Source organism: Cupressus sempervirens, chromosome 6 (assembly GCF_028749045.1).
Source record: "Cupressus sempervirens isolate cs-2001-9-10 chromosome 6, ASM2874904v1, whole genome shotgun sequence".
NCBI classification, from domain to species: Eukaryota; Viridiplantae; Streptophyta; class Pinopsida; order Cupressales; family Cupressaceae; genus Cupressus; species Cupressus sempervirens.
Window position 1 is genome coordinate 330,672,667 of NC_143123.1, and position 12,531 is coordinate 330,685,197.

The following is a 12,531-nucleotide window of genomic DNA, read 5'->3' on the forward strand; positions in this document are numbered from 1 at the left end:
ATATCATTATCTTGTAATCTTACATCTTCATAGCATTATCTTGTTATCTCTTGATTCTCATTGTCTCCTTCTTTCTAGTTCTAGTTATAAATAGATGCAAATGTGAGTCTTTATATAAAGGCTTCAAGGTGAGACTCCTACAATAATGTGAGCACCCATAAGTCAAAATTAATCTCAAATTATGGTCTAATCATAATAACCAACTAAGGAGTGAAAAGAAATAAATGAGTCTTGAATTAAAACCCTTTCGCATTTGAATCTGAAATCCAAACATTGATTTCGAGGCCCTCTGGGACCAAAATTAAAAAAGGGGGATCAAATCCCAAAGAAGGTCAAGCATGACTTCAACCCTAACCTAGGTTAGGGATGACCTCGACCCTACCCTAGGTTGGGGTTGACTTGGTTAACCTTTCCCTAGGTTAGGGTTAACCTAGGGGTCAAATCCCAACTAGAGTAGAAAGAAAAAGGTCCTGAGGATGTTGGCCCTATAGAATTGTAGGCACCATCTCTTTATTTCAAAAATAGAATTCAAGAGTGTCTCATTATCCAAACAACCATTATGACAAGGGCCAACCAACTATAGAAAAAGGGCCATAGTAGGCCCTTTAGAATAGTAGGGCCATTGTTTTCTTTGCCAACCATAGCCTATCTCTATTTAGCCAAGGGTCTAGCCATAGAATTGTAGGGGCTTCCCTTGTTCCATATCATGCAAGGGGCTAGAAGATGGTTATACCACTTGCTAAAGTACCCTTAGCCCACCACCCATCTATAATCTTAGTTCATTAACTTGCTAGCATACAATTAAAGTAGTTCCACTTGCTAGAGTAAATGGTATTAACTTACTAGAGTACGAGAGAGTATAGTTGTGTTTGTGTGGGAGGAATAGCTATATCCTCCATGAAAGGTGGGAGGGAATCACTATATCCTCATGAAAACCTCCCCCTAGAGCTCATGTGGTATAAGTAGTTGGGTACACCCCTACTGTTCTAAAGGCACTTATCCCCTACTATCTATAGGCCCCAAGAGTTTAGGGGGTGATATCAGAATAGGATTAAATGCCAAGAATAGGCACAAAATCCTATAATGCATATAATGAAGGCTAGGAGGACCTATGCCTAAGTCCTACCTAGAAAATAGAACCATAGAGGAGAGAAATTAAGAAGAATCTTCAAGATCCTAACTCTAATTTCACCTAGAATGAAGGAATCAAGTGCAAAATGCATTCTAAATGCAAACATATCATGGTACATGTACTAAAATAGGGTGCTAAACCTACCAAGATGGAAGTGACTCCATTTTAAAATGATATACATATAATAATTCAAACCTATTTAATTGAACAAAAATGTTCACTAATTACAATATTAATATTTATAAATGTTCTCTAATTGAATTATATTGTAATCACACTATTGGTCTTACATGTCCCTAATGTATAGGACCTTACAGTATTAGAATATCACCCGAATGGACTTCTAAACCTAAATGTTAGCATTGAGCCAACTAGGTGAAGATTGTCTAATATGATATTGTAGTTGACTTCAGAAGGTAATTATTTGGATTGGTACAAATAAGAGGTATCTTGTCATATCCAAATGAGTATAAAATATGAAGAACATGTGAGTTTGAAGGCTATAAGAAACATAAGGAAAAGAAGAGTCTCATCCAACACATTGTGATCTTTTCTACATCAAAGGAATCTCATTCAAAAAACTAATTTGTAGAGAAGATATCAGATATTGGTTCATCCTAATAGGTGCATTAGTCAAATTCTCTAACAAGGTGGACTTAATAATCTTATGAAAAATCTCCTAACTAAGTACATACTTCATTATATTGTATAAATCCTTTCACAAGGTGCTCCTAATATGGTAGATCATTAGAGGTGATCATTTGTAAGCCTTAATAGAAAAAACTACATTACTAAAGCCATTAGGTATCATCCCCACCCTAGTTTCACTTTCTATTTGGAAGATTTTTGGTTTACCAAACACTATGTCAACTATTATGAATATTTAATTACTTTTAGTCTTTCATGCATGCAATTAGACCAGATTAATTTATGAAGGATTAATTCGTGAATTTAAAGTTTTATTGGTTCCTGATTCACCTCCCTTTCTTAGTCACCTAGCCTTCTCTATGTTTCCAATAGTAGTACCTATGTGATAAAGAGCTATTAGGATTCATTTGCATAGATCCTTGTAGCTATTGTGGATTATTATTGAGTGGGATTTGACATTATCTCCTTAACATAGTGGGAGTGGATCACTTAGGTTTTGTGAGGTTGGGAGGTAGTGATTCCTTTGACATTTTGATCCTGACAAATATATATCAATTTTGTATGTGATTATTTTGTAGTTGTACCATTCATATTCATACCATGTAGATACTTGCTCCTATCCTTCATAGATGTATTCATGTATTTGCAAATTTTGTATCTTGAGATCCTAAGGGATTGTTGCTAGATTTTTAGTCTATCCCTTTTGAGCTTCTAGCTTGATAGTATTCATTGTGATTATGTGAGTCTCTTCTCATCAAGCTTCCTAAGGCTCTCACTTTGTGTCTTTTTTGGGTTTCCCTTGCTCTGATCCCCCTTATACCTCCATGTGGGATTCTTTTATTCCCACTACATTAAGGTCTTATGTGATCTAGCTATGGATGAGATATTGACTGAGCATCTTCCCAATTAGAAGCAAGTCTTACTTGTTTTAGTGATTCTATTCCAACCTCAAAAGTCATGTTTTCTTTGAATCCTGAACCATTCAACTAGCTATCTACCTTTAGTGAACTTCATCGAGAAATAATCCAAAGAATAGAATTATGATAGCACCTACAAATATACACCCACTCATTTTATGGTGAAAAGACTAAGAGGAGAAAAGGCATAGAGCTAAGAAACTCTCAAATCAAAATTTTGAAGGAAGAATTCATTTTTGTATATAAAAATGAAGCTTCATGTTTTTAGCTAATCATTTGTTAAAAATGAACTTGTACTATTATGTTCCCAAAGCTAAGAAAACCCACACTCCATTCAAGAGATTTCATGCGTTAGATAGAACCAAGATCGGTGTTGTAAAGAAGTTCATCTAGGCCCTTGGTGTGCATCACTAAGATGACAAATCCATGGTAAAAAATTCATTTCAAATATGTGTGTGTGTGTGTGTGTGTGTGTGTGTGTGTGTGTGTGTGTGTGTGTGTGTGTGTGTGTGTGTGTGTGTGTGTGTGTGTGTGTGTGTGTGTGTGTGTGTGTGTGTGTGTGTGTGTGTGTGTGTGTGTGTGTGTGTGTGTGTGTGTAAGATAAAAGGACAATTCTAAGGAATATGCTTCAAAATGCTTCTCTTTTCAAAAAATGAAGATTTCAATGGTGCCTTTCTATCTTTTGGAAATGTCCAAGGCTTCTTTTTAGATAGACAGGAAAAGTAAAGGATTATGAAAGTATTACATAAGAGGTTCTATGAAGATGCTAGAAAGATTATTCTAGAGAAGTCAGTCATAAAGGTGCACCCCAGATATAAAAGAATTCAAGTGCTCAAATGGTTGATGTAGAGAATCCATTCAGTGGCTTCCCCAAGTTAGGTTGTGAAACTAAGCAAAGAAGTCTTGTGCAAAAAATAAAGAAATAAATTGCCCAAGGTATCGAAGGAGTATTTCTCATGCTATGATACCAAATCAAAGAAAAAGGAAAGCTTGTGGAAAGATAGGACTATGCTTTCTCCTCTGCATATGAAGACTTGTTATGTGATCCCTTGATCTAGTTTCTAAAGTAAATAGGGGAGTTCTTATTGAAGTCAAAATCACCTGAATGGGTAAAGTGGCTAATCTTATTGCTATATGAGCTTTAAGTAAATGACTTCAAGTGAGTAATGTGATTATCATATTTATGAATCCTCATATGGGTGAAAGTGGAAAGTTTTAAATAGCTACTAACTAGAAAATTTATTACAAACCCTACCATTATGGTTGTTGGTTGCAATTTACTTCATTCGTGTGGCTTCAACATTAAGATTTTTGCATCTCTATGATCAAAAATTTTCCAAGCAAAGTTCTCCATTGTCTTAATGGCTATTTATCGAGCAATTTATCCCCTTTATGAAATTGTAAGTTGATGGCAATCAAAGTAGTAGGGTATGATCATCTAATTGATCTATAAACTAAATTCAAGAGCTTCTTAGATACCTCATTCAATTTTTATACTTTAGGTGATATGCATAGAAGGCTCAACACTCAACCAATTCACCCAATAACCCAAAAATTGAAGGAAAGTGGATTACTTGAAGCTGTCAGATTCCTCATGGTTGTGCAAGCACTAGAACTAGTAAATAAATGTATTGAAAGGTATAATTTGAAGACAAAGCAAATATTTCTATGTAATCAATCCATTCTGATATCTATAAACAAAGCGTTAATACAATCTATATTTGGCATTCTAGTAAAGGAGAAATACTATGATATTGACTTCTCATCCTCTGTGTCAATGTTCAACAAAAAGAAGACTTTGAGAAGAGAAGACATGTAGAGAACATGGTTCTAGACACCTTGCTCCAAAAAGAGTAAAATTCCAAAGACCCTATTTTGAACCAATTTAAAAAAAGAGATTGTGGACATCTTGGCATTATTGTTGAGATTGAAAGGAAATGAGGAAATCTTAGATTTCATCAAACACCACTTCTTCTTGGTGCATGTCATATGTGTTGATGGACTACAGATTGATTGGGCTAAGATCATATGTGAAGAGCTTGCTTTTTGGCTAGGTCAGCTACGACATTCAGACAGTTCTATATGTCTTCATACCTAATATATGTTTTAGACACACATCACCTCTTGTTGATTCTTCCCATTATTGAAGACTATGATTAAAATATGAAGGTGTAAGAGTTCTATCCCTACCTACAACTGTAGAGGAGCTTCAAAGAATATGTGAAATTTAACTATACCTTCACAATGAGGTTGTGTCGAGAATTGCATGGCTACTCTAAGAAAAGATTTTTACCTAGAGTTATTTTGTCTATAGGCTAGTGTAGATGCTCTTTTATCCAATTTCTAACCTTCTCCTACCTGAGGATTGGCACATTTGATGGTTTTTCCAAAATTATTCCCAAGTATCCTGAGGACAATGTTTTTCTTGTTGAATTATGTCGATAAATATTGAAAGTGGACACCTTGTGTTCCAATTTGAAGAAGATAGCCAGTATTCCTTCCCAATAGAGTTTAGAACTTGCTCATGTACTTCTATATCTTATGCCCCTAATCCACTCAAAAATTTTGAGAGCAAGATTAAACTGGTTGATTATGAGGTGATAAGGCCCCAATATGAACCACTAAACTTTATAATAGATTACCTGAAGCTTGGGTATGCTCATAGACATGTTTTGAATATTGAAGACTATTGGGCTAGATTCCATAATGAATACCAAACTAGGTAGAGGTATTGGTCCAAGCTAACAATTTATAAAATTAAAATGTATAATGACATTGTTGCTATTTTTGATCTTGCAGATAATGGCTTCTACATGCATTCCTCATCCTATGAGAAAATTAATAAGACTCCCATTGTGTCAACTCTGCATGAAGGTCCTATTATTGATACAGTGGAGGTCCTAATGCATGGGATCATCAAAAGGATAGATACATGGGTGGAATGGACCAGAGCAAGAAAGAAAAGAATGTGAAGTATAGGCTCTACTAGAGGAGTAACTTTTGGAACTACTCAGACAACTGCAGCTACATCCACAACTATTGTTGCCTCGAATCAATAGGTCCAGCCTTGTCCATCAGTGGACGTGGAGATCAACCTCTTGAGAAGAAAGTCTTGATTACTCCAACTTGTGGAGGAGGATCTCTACTAGACACAGGAAAAGTTGGAGATAATAAGAAGAACACATAAAAAGGGTAGGAGAATTCGGTGGCCAAGCCTTCTTCCCCTATGAAATTCATCAATATTGATGGTGACAAAAATCCCCTCAATGGTCAAAAGCAAGATGTATCTCAGTAGGGTGACATTCTAGCCCTCTTAGTTACCAAAGTAACTACTTTCCTGACTATTACTTAGAGCAAGGTAACATTTCTAGTGGTGAGGAAGTGAGTAAGCTCTTTGATCCTATAGCCCTATAGTTGGTGATCAATGTCCTTTCAATAAAATCATGGTTGGAAGATACCATTGATCAAAAGAAGAGGTGTGAGGAAGTTGCCCCTTCCAAGAATCTCATCATGCAAGAAAATTTTTCTCAGCCAAAATTAAAGAAGGAAAATAAGTAGAAGATCATAGCAACATTGGCCACTAACTCTTTTACTAGTCATATGCTAATGGAGATAGCAAAACCTTAGGAGGGTAAGCTTCATGAGCTAACTACTAATGATTTCCATATCAAAACTATCAACCTTGGTATTCCTGTGCATGATTCCATGGTCAACATATGGAAATCAAAAAATGAAAAGATTGAAAATAGACTAGAAGAGTTAAGGGAAGATAAAGAGGTATTCAAGGCCTTGAATAAGGAACTGATGGATTACATCAAAGCTACACTTGGAAGCACCTCTACAAGTATATTTGACCCTAGTATAGAGGAGAATAAAAATATGCTATTAAAGGTACAATAGGACAGGAAATTTGGTCAATTTGGCCATGTATGGATTGATCAAATTAAGATCCAAGGTACCCTTCTCATTAAGAACCTTGGAGACCTATTGTTAGACAGTGACAAATTGGGAGAAGTAGTATCTAGTCATCAAACTATAATACATAAGTCATTAGAGAATTTGAGAAAGAAATTGGCCTTGTTGCAAGAGGTAATTGCTATAAAAACCAATGTTGCCATAACCCATGGGATTCTTGAAACAGGCAAAGAACCATTGCTTCATTGGAAGAAATTGTTGGAATTCATGGTTGAGAACTCAGTAAGCTATGCAAATGAGGAAAAAGGATGTAAATGAGTTAGTACAAAAAGTCATGGAAAAGATATTTGAATATCTAAAGGTGTTGCATACTAAATCATATGTCACCAATAATAGTAAATTGGTTGACATTGAATGTATGAAAGCCAAATTTATATCATTTTTGGAGGAAGCCACCAAGAATCCAACTTCCAGATGTTAAAGATCTAAGAGCTTTCAACATTAGACTCCATTCTAAAGCATGCATCAGAAAAGATCCAATCAAAGATTCAAGCCGAAATGTGTGATTACTAGATGATTCAAGCCGATAACATTATCATCCCCAACATCGACAAATTGAATAGTGTAATTGAAGCAATGAGAGCATACAGAGCCAAGCCTATGACTCCAAATAAAAATTTATGCTTTGACACTCTCTTTGAAAAGTGTCACCTCTTCAGTTTCCTAAGATCTAATACTGTAGCCACTTTTGGCATTCTCCTCATAGGCTAAAATCTATAACAGATGATGACCTAGTCAAATCCTATTTTTAGTGTCCATTTGTTTAGAGATTCTCTATGATAAAATCATCAGATGTAACTAGCCATCTATAAGAGCCCTATTAATATAACTTTTTAAGAAATTAATAAGATTGGCAAAATTATTTTGTGGGCAAACCCCTGTAGCTGGGATGACTATGTGAAACTTTGAGTCTGTATTGAAATTTTTTTATTCATTAGTTTATGTATGGTACTCGAGATGAAATATATTGTAAATGAAAACTGAAAGATTGCAATAAACATGGTTTTGTTTCTTTCATTTCACAAGATTGTAAGCTTTACTTTATTCACTACAGTATTATCTTTTTCCCCTGTTCTATACCTGTTAGGTCATATTCATTTCATTATTGTATGAGAAGTTTGGGACATGGTTAATGAAAGCAATTGAGTAGAAAGCAATCTAGGTATTGTTAAATCTCAGTTACTTGAGAAATCTAAGCATTGTCAAGTTAATCATTGTAATGCCTACCCCTAGTTGAATTTTTTGTTGTATTGTCAGATTCTTTTAGGCCAATTTTCTAATTATGTTTTATGATTAGCGGTACTTGGTTACCATATTTGATTAGATGTGATTTCATACTCAGTTGATTTATGTGATGAATTACTTAGTTATTTCATGTGTTTGAAATTATTTCTATGAGGATAAACGTATATTCATATAGTGATTTCATTTATCTCATGATGATATTAGATAGATTAATTATATGTACTTCTATGGTTACTTACCCCATACTTGCATGTGTATGGTGTACTTGTCGATTTTATTTTATGATTGAAATTTCTAATGTGGTTGAGGGAGGGAGTCATAATCACCTGCTAGTTAGGATCTACACGATGCACCACTCCCCACCATTGTCTATTTAGTTTAGATTATATGAGTATGTACATGTGTGGATTTTATGTAGATTGTAGGTACCAAACGTTGACTTCCCTAAATTGCCAAGATGAGCATGCCCTATCACAATATCTCAATGGTAAAAGTGAGGAGATAATTCTTGAGTCCAAATCCAAACCCTATGCCAATTGTCCTAGAAAGTAGGACAAATACTTAAATTGCTTACCCATCTGAATTTGTCAAGTGACAGTGAATTCATGATTTTGACCCTGAAGCTTGATCTTGTGTTTTGTGCTTTATTATGGGTTTTCATATTTAGTCTTGTGGGTTTGTGATGATTTTTCTATTATAATTAAATCAAATTAAAAGAGTATTTAATGATTTAATTTAATGGAATTTTTATAAAGAAAATTCAATATTTAATTAATTAAGAAATTAATTAAATAAAAGAATTAAATTTAAAATATTTAATTAAGTTTAAATTTGTGCATATTTATATTTATTTAATTTAATAATTATTATTTAGGAGTTTCATTTTAATAATAAAATCTAAATAATAATATTAGTTGAAATAATAAATATAATATTTAAAATGTCTCAAGATTTAGTAAAAGAGAGAAAGGAATTGATTTTAAAAAGATTATTTTAATTAAATTGTAAAAGTTTGTGGATGAAAGTTAAAATAATAAAAATAATAAAGGAAAAAGGGGTTTCAAGTGATTGCACAATTGAAGCCCAAATTTGAGGAAAAACTCTTTATTAGGAAATTAGAGTTCATTTCTCCACACGAAGATTTGGAGGAGCCAATTTTTGGGAAGAAGGTTTTTGGAAGAAAGGGAATTGCTAGCTAGCTTTGTGCAATTGTTGTCTTAGCATCAAATCCATGTAGGATCTTGTGGGTTTTGTGTAGTAGTTTCGTCCTTTGAATTCTCTGTCTTCTTTGAATGTGAATGATATTATTTTTTGGAATTGAATTGGGTTGAAATCCTTGTATGTAGATTTATTGTTCTTCAATTGACAAATATATATATGTGAATTGAGAATTTAGAAAACCTCATTCTGTTAATCTTATATAGAATTTTTTTAATACGGGTAGGGTTTGGTAAATTTTAGAGATTCATGATTTGATTGATTAAAATTGAGTAGGTCTTGGAGAAGGAATCAAGATTTGAGTTGTAAAATTTGATTGATTACACACACACACACACACACACACACACACACACACACACACATTACACATATATATACACACACACAGGTGTGTGTGTGTGTGTGTGTGTGTGTGTGTGTGTGTAATATATATGTGTATACAAAACACACACACACACACACACACACACACACACACACACACACACACACACACACACACACATGTTAATAAAAATTACCATAGTAAATAAATTTACTATGATAATTTTTATCACATATCATATTAGAAAAAAATGTAAAATTTCGTATATTATGGAGGGTCTTGAAATTGTTTGTTTTATAAAATAAAATGAAACAACAAAAAAAATTTAATAAAATTTAATATGGGTACTAAGACGCAGGCCACCACCCCCACCTCCCCTTCTCATTTTCTACCCTACAACGATGACTTTAATTATTGTTGCAAGCCAGCAAGCCTTCAAACACACCTTCCTTTTTTATATATGTTTTATTTTTTTAATTTAGTAAAAATTAATTAATAAAAAAAATTAAATATAGTTTTATAAATTGTTATTAAATAATTTAATTTTAATTAATTAAATTAAAAAATTTAATAGTATTAATTAGTAAATTTTGTTATAATGAATTTAAACTATACGTTAGTTAAAAATGACGAGTTTTGGGAATGGTTTTCTATTTTTAACCAGTAAGATTATATTTGAATTATTTATTTTAAATCTAATGTTGATGTAATTAAATACTCATTGATTTGTTAAAAGAGGTTTAGTTATAAGGGAAAATTTGTAAACTTTACTAAGTAGAAAACTTATAACAAAATGTAAACTTGAACCTTGTTGTTAAATCAAAATTATATATTTTAAAACCAAACAAAATCTATGAAACTACATTGCTATGTTGCATGATTTCTTTTGTATTGGGTTTGGGGTTAACTTAGAGTGTTGATCAATTTGGATGTTTACCAAAGGCTGGGAGTTATTGTTTTGGTGATGTCATGTGATGTCATGATGATGTTATGTATATGATATTTTATACCTGACCATGGTGATGTGTCACATATTTCCTATAATGAGATTTGATCTATTGTTTGTTAATGCTTTCGAGTTGCTTGTATAGAACTAAGGTGAATGTTGTGTTTTCCTGATGTAACCTTTGAGTTCTCGATCAGTTGTCTTTTGGATGCTTTATGGTTTCTTGTATAGAACTGAGGTGAATGGTGTGACTTTTCTGGTGTAAACTTTGAGTCTTCAATAAGTTATCTTTTGATGCTTTTTAGTTTCTTATATAGGATATAGGTGATTATTATGTTTTATCTATTGATGCTTCCTAGTTGCTTGTATAGGAGTGAGCTGATTATTGTGATTGGTCTTTAAGTGCTTTCTAGTTGCTTGTAAATGACTAAGGTGAATAATATGTTTTATCTATAGGTGCTTTATAGTTACTTGTAAAGGACTAAGGTAAAAAACTATGATTTTATGAGTTGTAACTTTATGAGCCTAGGGTAGGTATATAATCTATGTGTACTTTAAGAAGTGTCTTGTAATGGAGGCTGGAGTCTAGAGTGGCTAACTAGGTAACCCATTGTAAGTTGTTTTAATAAGTGATAGCATTACATCAAATGAGAGTAAAATGAATTAATAAGAATCATTGTTTTTCCTTTCCCATGCCTCGAGTGCTAGTATAGGGTAGGATGGAGAGAGGATGCTTGGTTATGATCTTGCTTCATTAGTAAGCCTTTCTTGTATTAGAGGATATTTGTGCTACATAGAGTCACTATGGGGCTAGAGTCCAAAGGCTACTAGGGTAACCTTAGAGTTGGCTCATGCGATGACACTTTCCCAATTACATAGTATATTTTCTACATGTCATTATTGCCTCTAGAATTATATGATACTTGAGTCTTGGTACCCTTTGAGATAGTTTCCTTTCAGGTGTTTCCTTGACCTAGATTTTGGTTATGACTTGTGGACTGATTTATGCATGGAACTTGAGATTATCTCCTCAGCATGGTGGGAGTGGTCCATTTAGGTTACCATGAGGTCAGGTGGTAGTGCTTTTTACTTTTATTATATAGATCTGATAGTTTGATGTCATTGTTGGAGTTCCATGTTATGTATTACCTTTCATTTTGTTCTTGTGTACTATGATGGATGGTTATACTCTAATTGTATTGTATTTGATTTCATATATCTTACAAGATGATTTAATCTATTGTATGATGTACATTCTTTCAACCTTTTATACCTTGTGACTTGTACAGTGGATGCTTGTGCATTTTAATTATTTCCAAGTGGCATCCTGTAATTGTATATTATTTAAATGGATTCATTCTTGTAGTTATTCTTGATGTGGATTTATTATATATTGTATTTAGTATTAAATAAAATTAAAGGTGATTCAACATGATGGGACCCTTAAGAGATGTAATATGTTTATGTGTTGCTTGTGTGTGTGTGTGTGTGTGTGTGTGTGTGTGTGTGTGTGTGTGTGTGTGTGTGTGTGTGTGTGTGTGTTATTGCTTCTGTTATATTATATCTTGTGTTGTTAAGTTCTTATCTTTCAAAAAAAAAAAAATGGAAAACTTAGTGAAACTTTAGGTTAATTTATTTTGGGTTCCTAGGTAGGGGCGTTACAATCATTCTTTCTCCTCTCATGCAGTGGTTGATAGTCTCACATTGTTGCATCATGTATTCAAAAGTAGAATAGATTGCATTTTAGGTGTTAGATGGGATCAATTGTGACTCATACTCATTTGTAGTTGCAAAAATTGTGAGTCAAAATCTAAAATCCCCTAGATTGTTATAAGTGTTAGGCAATGTGGCCATATCTCTTCTTCTCTCTGGTTAAGAGAATACCCCAAAATCTAAAATAAAATCATTGCAAATCTTTGCATTACAAGGGAGTTGTACCTTACAATTCAGGGTTCTTTGATAGATCACTACACTAACCCATTCTGACATTAACTATTTTTTTTTTCACCAATATTGGGCATTATGAGAGTCAAGATATAAACCAAGAAAGTAAGGAAGACAAATTGTTAACCAACAATTTTTGGTGACTCTATTCGAGAACTTTTTCAAAAACTTTGGTTTG